Source organism: Bombina bombina, unplaced genomic scaffold (assembly GCF_027579735.1).
Source record: "Bombina bombina isolate aBomBom1 unplaced genomic scaffold, aBomBom1.pri scaffold_558, whole genome shotgun sequence".
Classification (NCBI taxonomy): Eukaryota; Metazoa; Chordata; class Amphibia; order Anura; family Bombinatoridae; genus Bombina; species Bombina bombina.
The window spans coordinates 277,708-293,142 of record NW_026510697.1 but is presented as its reverse complement, the minus strand read 5'-3'; positions in this window follow the sequence as shown (position 1 = coordinate 293,142).

The window sequence follows — 15,435 nt, the reverse complement described above, 5'->3', positions numbered from 1 at the left end:
TTCCCTTGTTACTATGATAAAGTTTATATATAACTACTCTGGATAGGGAAAATCACAGGTCATGAAAAAATGGCTTATTGGGCATAAAATTGCTAACTCTACTGCCAAAATCAGTTAAAAATAATTTATGGGCAGAGAGAAAACAAATTGTTAAACAATAGTTAAAGGGACATAAAACAAACATTTTTTCTTTCATGATTCAGATAGAGTATGCAATTTGGAAACAACTTTCTAATTTACTTCTATTGTCTAATTTGCTTCAATCTCTTGATATTCTTTGCTGAAAAGCATATCTAGATAGGCTCACTAGCTGCTGATTGGGTGCTGCACATAGATGCCTCTTGTGATTGGCTTACACGTGTGCATTGCTATTTCTTCAACAAAGTATATCTAAAGAATGAAGCAAATAAGATAATAGAAGTTAATTGGAATGTTGTTTAAAATTGTATTCTCTCCCTGAAGCATGAAAGAAAAAAATTGGGTTTAGTGTCCCTTTAATATCTCTACTGCCAGAATTCACTATCTACAATAAGTAGTGTAATAGATAACATTCAGACCCACTTCTCAAGGTTTACTCACTGTGTCCTTTCAGATGTTTTTAAGAATATGATTAATAGCCTGAAAAGACAACACACTAAAGCTCTCACAGCTATCTCTAAAATGTCCTAAAACAATGTTTTAGGATTTGGAGCAAATAACTTCAACATTCTGTCTGGCTTATTGGTTTAAAAATCTTATAGAACATGATAAATACTGACTCATTATCAAGTTCAACACAAGGTAACTCAAATCTTAAATTCGGAAGTTCAAGTTAAATGATGATGGGCCAGATTACAATACTTACATTATTACAATAATACCAGAGGTCACGTTCGCATTGCCCGGAAGCCAATCGCTCACAAGAGCACGCTTCCATAGGCTCCAATGGAAGCCTCGTTTTCATGCCGGCAGTCACGGCAATCCACCTAGTGCAGGGAGCAAATCGTGGAGCATTAGGCAACAATAAATAGAATATATATGTAAATGCTTATATACATATAAATGTATGTCTATGAGTAAGGCTACTAAGGCAACCAAAACACGTAAGAAAGCCCTCCTGCAGGGTCTCATTAGGTGTTTTTAACGCCTATTTTGCTTTTGGTATTTTTTAACTTTTGGTATTAATAAAGATGGAAGGTTTTTAAGAAGTCTTTTTTATTTGGAATTTCTGTATATACACATATATACACATATTAGCCACCAATCAGCAAGCCCTACTCATGTTCTGAACCAAAAATGGGCCGGCTCCTATGCTTACATTCCTGGTTTTTTTTTTTTCAAATAAATATACCAAGAAAACAAAAGAGAATTTTGATTAATAGGAGTAAATTAGAAAGTTGCTTAAAATTGCTGCTCTATCTTAATCATTAAATTAAAAAAATAGGTTTCATATAACTTTAAGCTGCACTTAACCTCCTGCACCTTTTCTACATCTGGGCACTGAATAGCATCTGACAGTCTGTTGAATTCAACTACTGAGCCTTTTATGATTGCATGCCATTTGCAGCCAAGATCGTGATGTCATCAGTGGGCCGGAGCTTGGCAACCATTTCATAGTGGCCAGAAACAATATTCATTTTAAAATAACTTTTTTACCATTCCTGCTGTATGATATAGAAAAAGGTGTAGGAGGCTATTTGCAGCTTAATCTTAGGTAATACTTTAAGATGACTAAGGTGTAAACTGTTCCTTTATATATTTTAAACACAAATGTGCATCTTTTCACCTCAAAAATATATTTTTAGCAAAATGATGAACTTCTTTTTGTTAAATAAAAAATACTGAATATCAAATCAAAAAGGACCTTGTACTCTGAAATATTTTCTATTTTCCGCTCGTGCACTAACTTTGCTAGAAGTAAGCTTTTTGCACTCGTTAGGTACCGTGCATATTACAAGTTAAAAGTAAAAAGTTTTTGCTTGCGCTCTAAACCCAACGTGCAAAAAGCTGAATTTAGATTTTCACGTAGCTTGTTAATGTATCCACCATAGGACTGCAATGGAGTGTGAAAAGTGGGAAAAACATAACACTCTTACACGTGTGCAAAGCAGGTCGCATTTTCTCAAGTGCGCTAACCCGACATGAAATATTAATATTTCACATCATGTTTCTTTACATAGGAATAATATGTTCTATATATTTATAAATACATAATTTATATATATATTATATTATATATTATATATATATATATATATATATATATATATATATATAAATAATATAACATAATTTATGTAAGAACTACCTGATAAATTCATTTCTTTCATATTAGCAAGAGTCCATGAGCTAGTGACGTATGGGATATACATTCCTACCAGGAGGGGCAAAGTTTCCCAAACCTCAAAATGCCTATAAATACACCCCTCACCACACCCACAAATCAGTTTAAACGAATAACAAGAAGTGGGGTGATAAGAAAAAAGTGTGAAAGCATAAAAAATAAGGAATTGGAATAATTGTGCTTTATACAAAAAAAATCATAACCACCCACAAAAAAGGGTGGGCCTCATGGACTCTTGCTAATATGAAAGAAATTAATTTATCAGGTAAGTTCTTACATAAATTATGTTTTCTTTCATGTAATTAGCAAGAGTCCATGAGCTAGTGACTTATGGGATAATGAATACCCAAGATGTGGATCTTCCACGCAAGAGTCTACTAGAGAGGGAGGGATAAAATAAAGACAGCCAATTCCGCTGAAAAATAATCCACACCCAAAACAAAGTCTTAAGCTTATATTGAAAAAAACTGAAATTATATGCAGGAAGTATCAAACTGAAACAGCTGCCTGAAGTACTTTTCTTCCAAAGACTGCTTCTGAAGAAGAAAACACATCAAAATGGTAGAATTTAGTAAAGTATGCAAAGAAGACCAAGTTGCTGCATTTGCAAATCTGATCAACCGAAGCTCCATTCCTAAATGCCCAGGAAGTAGAGAGCTGACCTAGTCGAATGAGCTGGTAATCCTTTGAGGCGGGAGTTCTGCCCGACTCAATATATGCATGATGAATCAAAGACTTTAACCACGATGCCAAAGAAATGCAGAAGCCCTTCTGACCTTTCCTAGAACCAGAAAAGATAACAAATAGACTAGAAGTCTTTCAGAAATCTTTAGTAGCTTCAACATAATATTTCAAAGCTCTAACTACATCCAAAGAATGCACACGATCTTTCCTTAGAGTTCTTAGGATTAGGACACAATGAAGGAACTACCAATTTCTCTACTAATGTTGTTAGAATTCACAACCTTAGGTAAAAATTTAAAATGAAGTTCGCAAACCCGCCTTATCCTGATGAAAAATCAGAAAAGGAGACTCACAAGAAAGAGCAGATAATTCAGAAACTCTTCTAGCAGAAGAGATGGCCAAAAGAATAAAACTTTCCAAGAAAGTAATTTATTATCAACGAATGCATAGGTTCAAAACGGAGGAGCTTGAAGAGCCCCCAGAACCAAATTCAAAACTCCAAGGAGGAGAGATTGACTTAATGACAGGTTTTATACGAAACCAAAAGCCCTGAACAAAACAATGAATATCAGGAATATTAGCAATCTTTCTGTGAAAAAGAACAGAAAGAGCAGAGATTTGTCCTTTCAAGGAACTTGCAGACCAAACCCTTATCAATCCATCCTGAAGAAACTGTAAAATTCTAGGAATTCTAAAAGAATGCCAGGAAAAAATGATGAGAACACCAATAAATGTAAGTCTTCCAGACTCGATAATATATCTTCCTAGATACAGATTTACGAGCCTGTAAACATAGTATTAATTACGGAGTCAGAGAAACCTCTATTGACTGAGAATCAGGTGTTCAATCTCCATACCTTCAAAATTTAAGGATTTGAGATCCTGATGGAAAAAAGGACCTGCGATAGAAGGTCTGGTCTTACGGAAGAGTCCACGGTTGGCAAGTAGCCATCCGGACAAGATCCGCATACCAAAACCTGTGAGGCCATACTGGAGCCACCAGCAGAACAGACGAACGCTCCTTTAGAATCTTGGAAATCACTTTGGAAGAAGAACTAGAGGCGGAAAGATATAGGCCAGGATGATACTTCCAAGGAAGTGACAATGCATCCACTGCTTCCGCCTGAGGATCCCTGGATCTGGACAGATACCTGGGAAGCTTCTTGTTTAGATGAGAAGCCATCAGATCTATTGCTGGAAAGTCCACACGTTTGAACAATCTGAAGAAATACCTCTGGATGAAGAGACCACTCGCCCGGAATGTAACGTCTGGCGACTGAGATAATCCGCTTCCCATTGTCTATACCTGGGATATGAACCGCAGAAATTAGACAGGAGCTGGATTCCGCCCAAACAAGTATTCGAGATACTTCTTTCATAGCCAGAGGACTGTGAGTCCCTCCTTGATGATTGACATATGCCACGGTTGTGACATTGTCCGTCTCAAAACAAATGAATGACTCTCTCTTTAGAAGAGGCCATGACTGAAGAGCTCTGAAATCGCACGGAGTTCCAAAATGTTGATTGGTAATCTCGCCTCCTGAGATTCCCAAACCCCTTGTGCTGTCAGAGATCCCCATACAGCTCCCAACCTGTCCAGACTTGCATCTGTTGAGATCACAGTCCAGGTCAGAAGAACAAAAGAAGCCCCCTGAACTAAACGATGATGGTCTGTCCACCCCGTCAGAGAGTGTCGTACAATCGGTTTTAAAGATATTAATTGCGATATCTTTGTATAATCCCTGCACCACTGGTTCAGCATACAGAGCTGAAGAGGTCACATGTGAAAATGAGCAAATGGGATCGTTGTCCGATGCAGCAGTCATAAGACCTAGAATTTCCACGCATAAGGCTACGAAGGGAATGATTGAGACTGAAGGTTTCAACAAGCTGAAACCAATTTCAGACGTCTTTTGTCCGTCAGCGACAGAGTCATGAACACTGAATCTATCTGGAAACCTAAAAAGGTTACCCTTGTCTGAGGAATCAACAAACTCTTTGGTAAATTGATCCTCCAACCATGTTCTCGAAGAGAGCGATACAAGTTGATTCGTATGAGATTCTGCTAAAAGTGAAGACTGAGCAAGTACCAAGATATCGTCCAAATAAGGAAATACCACAATACCCTGTCCTCTGATTACAGATAGAAGGGCACCGAGAACCTTTGAAAAATGCTTGGAGCTGTTGCTAGGCCAAACGGCAGAGCCACAAACTGGTAAGTGCTTGTCTAGGAAAGAGAATCTCAGAAACTGATAGTGATCTGGATGAATCGGAATATGCAGATATGCATCTTGTAAATCTATTGTGGACATATAATGCCCTTGCTGAACAAAAGGCAGAATAGTCCTTATAGTTACCATTTTGAATGTTGGTATCCTTACATAACGATTCAATATTTTTTAAATCCAGAAACTGGTCTGAAGGAATTCTCCTTCTTTGGTACAATGAAGAGATTTGAGTAAAACCCCAGCCCCTGTTCCAGAACTGGAACTGGCACAATTACTCCAGCCAACTCTAAATCTGAAACACATTTCAGAAATGCTTGAACCTTCATTGGATTTATTGGGACACGGGAAAGAAAAAATCTTCTTGCAGGAGGCCTTATCTTGAAGCCTATTGTACCCTTGAGAAACAATGTTCTGAATCCAAAGATTGTGAATCCAATTGATCCAAATTTCTTTGAAAAAACGTAATCTGCCCCCTACCAGCTGGGCTGGAATGAGGGCCGCACCTTCATGTGGACTTGGGAGCTGGCTTTGGCTTTCTAAAGGGCTTGGATTTATTCCAGACTGGAGATGGTTTCCAAACTGATACTGTTCCTGTAGGGGAAGGATCAGGCTTTCGTTCCTTATTATGACGAAAGGAACGAAAACGATTAGCGGACCTAAATTTACCTTTAGATTTTTTATCCTGTGGTAAAAAAGTTCCTTTCCCCCCAGTAACAGTTGAAATAATAGAATCCAACTGTGAACCAAACAATTTATTACCCTGGAAAGAAAGGGAAAGCAAAGATCAGCATTCCAAGTTTTAAGCCATAATGCTCTTCTAGCTAAAATAGCTAAAGACATATACCTGACATCAACCCTAATGATATCAAAGATGGAATCACAAATAAAGTTATTAGCATGTTGAAGAAGATTAACGATGCTATGAGTATTATGATCTGTTACTTATTGAGCTAAAGCTTCTAACCAGAAAGTTGAAGCTGCAGCAACATCCGCCAAAGATATAGCAGGTCTAAGAAGATTACCTGAACATAAGTAAGCTTTTCTTAGAAAGGATTCAATTTTCCTATCTAAAGGATCCTTAAAGGAAGTACTATCTGCCGTAGGAATAGTAGTACGTTTAGCAAGAGTAGAGATAGCCCCATCAACCTTAGGGATTTTGTCCCAAAACTCTAATCTGTCAGATGGCACAGGATATAATTGCTTAAACCGTTTAGAAGGAGTAAATGAATTACCCAGATTATTCCATTCCCTGGAAATTACTTCAGAAATAGCATCAGGGACGGGAAAAACCTCCGGAATAACTACAGGGGGTTTAAAAACCGTATTCAAATGTTTAGATTTAGTATCAAGAGGACCAGACTCCTCTATTTCTAATGCAATTAAGACTTCTTTAAGTAAAGAACGAATAAATTCCATTTTAAATAAATAAGAAGATTTATCAGTATCAATCTCTGAAACAGAACCTTCTGAACCAGAAAAATCAGTATCAGAAACAGAATCAGAATGATGATGTTCGTTTAAAAAGTCATCTGAAACATGAGAAGTTTTAAATGACCTTTTACGTTTACCGGAAGGAGGAATAACAGACATAGCCTTCTTAACAGATTTAGAAACAAAATCTCTTATGTTAACAGGAACACCCTGAATATTAGATGTTGATGGAACAGCAACAGGTAATGGAACATTCCTAAAGGAAATATTATCTGCATTAGAAAGTTTGTCATGACATTCATCACAAACAACAGCCGGAGGAACAGTTACCACAAGTTTACAACAAATACACTTAAACTTTGGTAGATCCAGCATCAGGCAGCGATTTTCCAGAAGTAGCTTCTGACTCAGGGTCAATCTGAGACATCTTGCAATATGTAATAGAAAAAACAACATATAAAGCAAAATTATCAAATTCCTTAAATGACAGTTTCAGGAATGGGAAAAAATGCCAAATGAACAAGCTTCTAGCAACCAGAAGCAAATAAACAATGAGACTTAAATAATGTGGAGACAATAATGACGCCCATATTTTTTAGCGCCAAAAAAGACGCCCACATTATTTGGTGCCAAAATGCTTTTGGCGCCAAAAATGACGCCACATCCGGTAATGCCGACACTTTTGGCGCAAAAACGTCAAAAAAATTACGCAACTTCCGGCGACAAGTATGACGCCAGAAATGACACAGAAAATTTTTGCACCAAAAAAGTCCGCGCCAAGAATGACGCAATAAAATTAAGCATTTTCAGCCCCCGCGAGCCTAACAGCCCACAGGAAAAAAGTCAAATTTTAAGGTAAGAAAAAATTGGTCTATTCATATGCATTATCCCAAATATGAAACTGACTGTCTGAAATAAGGAACGTTGAACATCCTGAATCAAGGCAAATAAATGTTTAAAACACATATATTTAGAACTTTATAAAAAAGTGCCCAACCATAGCTTAGAGTGTCACAAAATAAGACTTACTTACCCCTGGACACTCATCTACATGTAGTAGAAAGCCAAACCAGTACTGAAACGAGAATCAGTAGAGGTAATGGTATATATAAGAGTATATCGTCGATCTGAAAAGGGAGGTAAGAGATGAATCTCTATGACCGATAACAGAGAACCTATGAAATAGACCCCATAGAAGGAGATCATTGAATTCAAATAGGCAATACTCTCTTCACATCCCTCTGACATTCACTGCACACTGAGAGGAAAACCGGGCCTCCAGCCTGCTGCAAGCGCATATCAACGTAGAATCTAGCACAAACTTACTTCACCACCTCCAAGGGAGGCAAAGTTTGTAAAACTGATTTGTGGGTGTGGTGAGGGGTGTATTTATAGGCATTTTGAGGTTTGGGAAACTTTGCCCCTCCTGGTAGGAATGCATATCCCATACGTCACTAGCTCATGGACTCTTGCTAATTACATGAAAGAAATATATATATATATATATATATATATATATATATATATATATATATATATATATATATATATATGATGTTTTTTGGTAAAATATCTATATCTATACCTATATATATAGATGATTATATATAGGTATAGATATATACAGATAAATATAGGGATATGTATTTAAAAATACCTAGAACATATTCTCCTATGGGAAGAACATTGGAATGTGAAATATTTACAGTACAAACATAGTTAAACAATTTATTAAATATGAAAATTGCCTAAATATGATTTTTCATATTTTCAGCTACTTGACTACATATGTATTTATTATTTTATTTGTTACAGATGTGCATTTGTTTTTGGACAAATGCACATTCGTAAAAAAAAAAATCGAATTTTCGTATCATTTTAATGATGCAAAAATCTGAATGATTTATTTTATTTTTATTTTTACCTTAGCATGCTCTGGATAGCACATTGAGATAAGTATTGTTGCTAGAGGTGAACTTTTAACTTGAAGCTTTGAAACATTTACATTAATTTTAATAAAAACGAATGTAAATGTTTAACAAAAATACGTTTTTCGTTTTAAACTAAACGAAAACCAAATAGTGCAGTCAATGAATAGTCTAAGAAACTTATTTCCTGAATATCCAAAATACATTTTTTGTCTGAAACAAAATTGTATTCCCTGAACATCTCTAGTTTTTATATGTGTATATACAGTATGTCTGTAAATACATATATACACATATAAATACATAAATACATATATACACATATAAATACATATATACACATATAAATACATATATACACATAAATGTATATGTATTTACACACACACATATATATATATATATATATATATATTTATATATATGTATCTCTATATTAAAGCCCTTTGCAGTCCTTATATCTTATATCTTATAACTTTTTAATACAATTTTTTAAAAATAATTTTTATTAGATTGTGTTATTATGAGTGTAACTGTACTTTTTAATGTGTTTTTATAGGCAAGATTATGAGTCGCGCGGCAAATCAGTGGCGAAAACACTGCCCACGTTATTGCTTTTTGGCAGTTGGGGTTGCGCAGGTATGACAGGTTGCAAAATAACTTATTTTGCATGTGCGTTAAACTGCATAATTCAAACAGCTAAATTGCGTACCCATTCACGTATTCCCCATAGAAGTCAAAGAAGAAGACAAATAGAAAAAAAAACACTAAAACCCTAATATGTTGCACAAAGCCCATGATGTATTCTCTTTGAAAAGTGTACATAAAAATGTGAATAGTTGCGAAAGAAAAATCATATCAGAATATGTTCTATTTATTTATAAATAAATATTTCTCTATATTTGTGATGATTTTCGGATTGATATATCTATTTATAGTGAGATATGTAAATTAATATATATATGTCTAGATATCTCGAGATCTATATGCAAATATCTCTTTGAAAATCCATCTGAGATATTGTTTAATGTGGATAAGATTGTAAATATTTTCATTATCTCCATAGTTAAACATATCTCTATATCTCACGAGCAACAGTTACCGCGTCACAAGTCATTTGACAACATATTTTATAGTACATGGTCCTTTAAGTCGTTCAATGTCTAGTTGGCACAGTAGAGTAAATGCTTTACATTTTTATTTATCAAAAAGTTAAATCCAGAAAAAGTTTCCTTATTTTTTTTCTTTGGTCAGAGAACTTTTTTGACGAATAGTTTATCATTTTGTTCACAATTTTTTAAAGTTTCAATGAATCAGTATTATTTTATATAATAATAATTTATATATGTTAATAAAAAAAAACATTTTGCACTATGCAGAAAATATTTTAATGAGACTAAGAAAGGAAAAACTGTAATATTGCTTTCAAAATGCTTTCACAAATGAATATGTTTTAAAAAGAAAGATGGAGTGCAACATTTGGAATGTAGTTAAACTTTGGGAAAAAAATGAAATGCACAGAAAAAGTTGGATCTATGCCATGACACCCATTAGATTTCAGGCTTAAGCTTCCACTCTTAACATTTCACTTATTGTATTTCTGACAACGTTGGTCAATTAAAAGAGATGTATAATTTGTTTTCCTTAGGTTTAATACTATATGTCAGCACGGGATAACCAAAATTTATAGTAGGACAACTAAAACTGTCATTTGCACTTAAGCAAATGGACATAATTTATCATGATCAGAATTAAAAAAAAAGAACAATGTACACTTTAGATTTTCTACTTCATTCCAGAGAGATACCAAATATAGGAAAGCAGGCAACAGCTGACACCTCCAGTAGTGAAGATATTTCCAAATTACATTAAATATTGGTGTGAAAAATTATTTGGCTAGTTTCCAACACTAAGGAGTGTTAATGTTGGCACTTCCACTGTATACTTTAATGGTAAATTGTTGTAACATTTATTTGACATGAAATAGCCAAAGAATTGATGAGCAGCAACGGAAGATTTTTTTTTTTAATGTGCCATGTTACCTTTTTCAGTCATATATGCTAAGCTTTTAAATCTTTCACGTTTACACAAATAGCCACCTGTGCTTAATCGTTGAAATAATTTTTCTTATAGATTTTGTTCAGAAAATTAATGCTCCATTGAATAAACAGGCCAAAGCACAACATGTTCTTATTATTTTGGAACAAAATATCAAGAACTCAGATGACCAGTGAGGCACCTGATTTAAATATTTGTTTTAGAGTTCCAGGAAATAGAGTAGTTCACATCATATGCCTAAATTAACTTAACTTTGAATAAACTGACAGTTATATTACTAAAGAGAACATATTGTACAATTAATTTTTCAAAATTTTGGATAGATTTAGCGTACCCATGAGTCCACTACTGCTTTTTGATGTCACCCAGAGTGACACAATGTTGGCTTGTCTCAGACAATGGAAATACGATCCTCACACTGACAAATTATTGGTGAATAATTAAGGAAAGTATAAGCTAAGGACAACTGCATCTATAAATATTGATGGTTATATTGAGAGATTATCTGTACAATGTTATTGATTCATGTTTTACCTTTTTTTATGGACTTGGTATTTGTTTAAAGGTTTGCAATGTTGCAATGCCCCAAGCCTTCTTCTCTCCTCTTCTCTTATTACCTGTTCCCATTCCAATATGATATTATTATTTTATTTCTCTTGCTCTCTCTGTTTTATTGTTTGTTCTCTGACAAAACCTCTCTCATTTGTTATGTGATCACATCATCCTAAACCACATTCTCCTGATACCAGTTAAGAGGCGTCTAATTTACCCTATTGCAGTCCTACAGCCTGTTATAATCTGTATAAACTTTCTTTACCTTCTAGGTTCATAGCTTGATGCACACTCACTAATATATATTCAACTATTTGGAGCACCTACATTATATAATTCACCTTAAAAGCACGCTGTTCGCAGCCGAAACAGCATGTTACAGACTTACTAGTGAATATAGACATAATGTGCAACATACTGTGCCCTACTAGCTTTAATTTTCTGGTATACTGACATATATTAGATATGTAAGATTAGATGGATGTATTATAGGCAGTGAACACTTAGTCTAATGCTCCCTAACCGTAATGAGCCTACGTCTATATATCTATATCTTTACAAGCTCTTAGATTGTAGCATTACACCTTCGTCATATAAGTACCACTATTATAAGAAACAGTTTCTGGTTCATAATGCAATCCCATTAGCTACTCTTCTATACTCATGGGATTTAATTACCGTTGGAATTAGTTGGCAATCACACCACTAAGGAATACTTTGCAAGCATTATGTTCACGACTCTAGATAATTGTATCTGTTTCACATAAGTGATTCCCAGGACAAACCACCTACTCCTGTTTTTAAGCCCCTCTCCTCCCTTTCCCGCCAGTCCTCATTGCCTGTGGGTCATACCTTACTTCCTTTACCCACATCGCCTATAAGGGACACCTCCCCAGGAGGGGGGCACATACAGAAGTCCACTTTCCTCAACCAGCCTCTGAAACACTAGACTCCGAGTTAAGCTTTACTAGATTCATGGAGTCTACACAGGAGATATATACCATTGCCTTTAAAGAGATAAGGCTTTATATGCTCCGTGGATATAAAAAACCTCCTCCTTATTTTACAGTGCTCTTAACCTATCCTATTATACATAGCCATATGCTAGAATTTAAACAGAAAGTTAGAGAACTGACTTAGGTTGGCTACTGTTCATGCATGGGCTTGTTATATATATTTAATAGTATTGTTACTTTGTCTATAGCTAATAATACTGGCTAACCGCTCACATTATTTTCTGGAAGGTACTGAAAAGCCACTTACAATTGTGACAAAACCTATTGTAAAACTTAATAGTTAACTATAATTGTATTTATTCGCACAGATTTTGCTCTATTTATATCATAGTTCTGTCATCATGTTTCCCATTATTCTCCAAGGTTGGTTAGTGCCCTGTACTACCTCTTGAAAGTGTACAATAGAATTTCAAGAGGCCATCTTATTGTAGTTTTTTTTTTTTATGTCCTCACTCTGGTATAGAACGTTATTTATTGTTGGTTCAAGTTTATGTGTCATTCCTGTCATCTGATGTGCAGAGTAGCTTGACAATCCTGGTTGGTGGCTGTAAGATTGATCCTGTTACATCCCTTATAGATTGGATAATAGATGATGGCACTGAATAGCTTCTATAACCCTAAGGTCACTTTCGGGGAAATTTACAAAATATTAGTTAGCCCTCTTCCTAGACACATCACTGGTCCTATAACAAGCCCAAAAAGAGACCTATTTCCTCATGAGCCACATAATAACAATATTGCACTTTCATTAAACTTTCCGGACACACCCCTCCCCCCCTTCCCATCCCTAGATTAGAGCAGCTCTTGGCTGCTGATTGCCCTTAACACTTCACAAACTACTACCTACTAAATGTTAACCCTATCAAAAACGAGATTTCATTATATTAAGTCCATTTACTTCTTTAATGGTGGAGGCCTGAGATGAGCAATAGATACGGGATTAGAAATCTTAAAATGGAAAATGTTTTACTGCATCTTAGCACACAATCTTGGATTGTCTTGTGAAAGGACATGTCTACTAGGCATTTATTTGACAATTTATTTATTATTCCTTCTACAGGAGCTTGTTCAGACATTTATGTTCCAATTATTCCACTTTTATTGTGGTCATAATATATTTCCAAACATACTGTATAATCAGTTATTTACCATATTTACTCTTAAATGTTCTGTATATTTCCTATTGCAGTGAATGGATATATACATGTATTATGTATATTTTCTGTTGTAGTAAATGGACGAAACATATATATTGTATTTGCCAAAAAATCTCAATAAAAACTGAAGTTTTTAAAAAAAAAAACTCGCCATTATGGACATAAATCATACAAAATCTTTGGGTGTTTTTTTTTAGCATGATATGTAATGTAGGTTCCTCTCCTTCATATCCAGAACACTGCATAAGCGACATAAACAGTTCTCAAGCTAAAATGTGCCTTTGTAAACGTATTAGAGGGAGGCCCAAAGTTTCAAGTTCTCCTTAAAAACTCTACTGTTCAGTGATGCATTTAATCTGCTTTAACATTTACTTACCACAGTTCCTCTTCCTTTATCATTATACCCCCTAGCACCCCTTAACATATAAGCTCATTAACCCAGCTTGCCTGTCAACTTCTTGAAAGGTGATCTACAACAGTTAGGAACTCATGAGCATGGCCATTTACCCATTCACCTGGTCTAATATTGCCTGTTATGGTTGTTACCATTGTATATTGTGCCTATATTTATAGCACTGCAGAATATGTTGGAACTCTACAGATAAATGACAAGAAAATAATAATAAGAAAAATGTAAATATATTTGGATATTGAATAACTAATAAAGACTGACCATGCACTCATTGTTGATATCATGACAACAAGATGTCATACTTTATTGCACACAGTGATTACTCCAAAACAAAAATATCAATATCTTAGAATCCCTTTGTAGAATGAGTATGGAGGTAAAATACTTTTAGAGAAATTACTTAAAAGGACAGTCTACACCTTAGTCATCTTAAAGTCTTAACTTAGATTAAGCTGCAAATAGCTTCCTGTACTCCTTTTGAAATAATGCTGCAGGAACGGTAAAAAATATATTTTAAAATAAATATTGTTTCTGGCCACTTGAAAATGGCCACAAAGCTCCACTCACTGATGACATAACGATCTGAGCGACATCTAGAATCCTACTAGTGAGCCTTTTGAAATTGGATGCCATATGCAGCCCAGATCATGATGTCATCGGTGGGTGGATTTTGGCAGCCATTTCAAAGTGGCCAGAAACAATATTCATTTTAAAATAACTTTTTTACTGTTCCTGATGCATAATATAGAAAAGGTGCTGGAGGCTATTTACAGCTAGATCTAAGGTAAGACTTTAAGGTGAGTAAGGTGTAGACGAGGGGCGGGACTACCGGGGGTGCAGAGGTCAGCTTCAGAAAAACAAATTCAACTTTTATTTCAATAAAAAACGTTGACCTGCCGCTGCCTGCACTGATATCATGTGAGTGTGACGTGATACTTCACTAGTGTCTCTGTCTCTGACTACAGGGGTTAGTGCTACTGTTTTACTCATTGGTGTTTATGTGTGTGTGTGTGTATATGTATATGTGTATGTGTGTATGTATTATGTGACTGTGTGTATTTATGCATGTATGTGTGTGTGTCTATGTTTGTGGAATCAGCAGATTACAGACCTTGTTACTACAGCATTGGGGGGGCAGGGGGAAAAACAGTGTCACTATACAGTACCACTATATACAGTACGGGGGGGCTGGACCATGTCATAGACTACTGTGGTCACTATATAAAGTACTGGGGCAGGTAAGGTCAGGCCAGCCATCTCATCGGCAGATTACAGAATGTGTCACTAACTGACTATATACAGTACTGGTGGGTTAAACAGTGTAACTATATACAGTAATCAGGGGTAAGACCATCTTACACACTGAGGGCACAGGATACCCACTTTTGCAGACATGTAATCCGATACACGTTTTTTTCTGTATTAAATGTTAAAAAAAAAAAAAAAAGATATATATCAAATTCACTTTTTTGGGTGGGGGTGCCCTTCTTTTATTTTTTGCACCTGGGCCCTGTGGTTTCTAGTTACGCCTCTGGTGTAGACGGTCCCTGTAAGCAAATAAGAGAAGTACAATATAGCACCACGTGTTAGGCTTTTAATACTTTTACTGATTCAGTTTCTATTTTATTGCTAAAAAAAAATTCTAA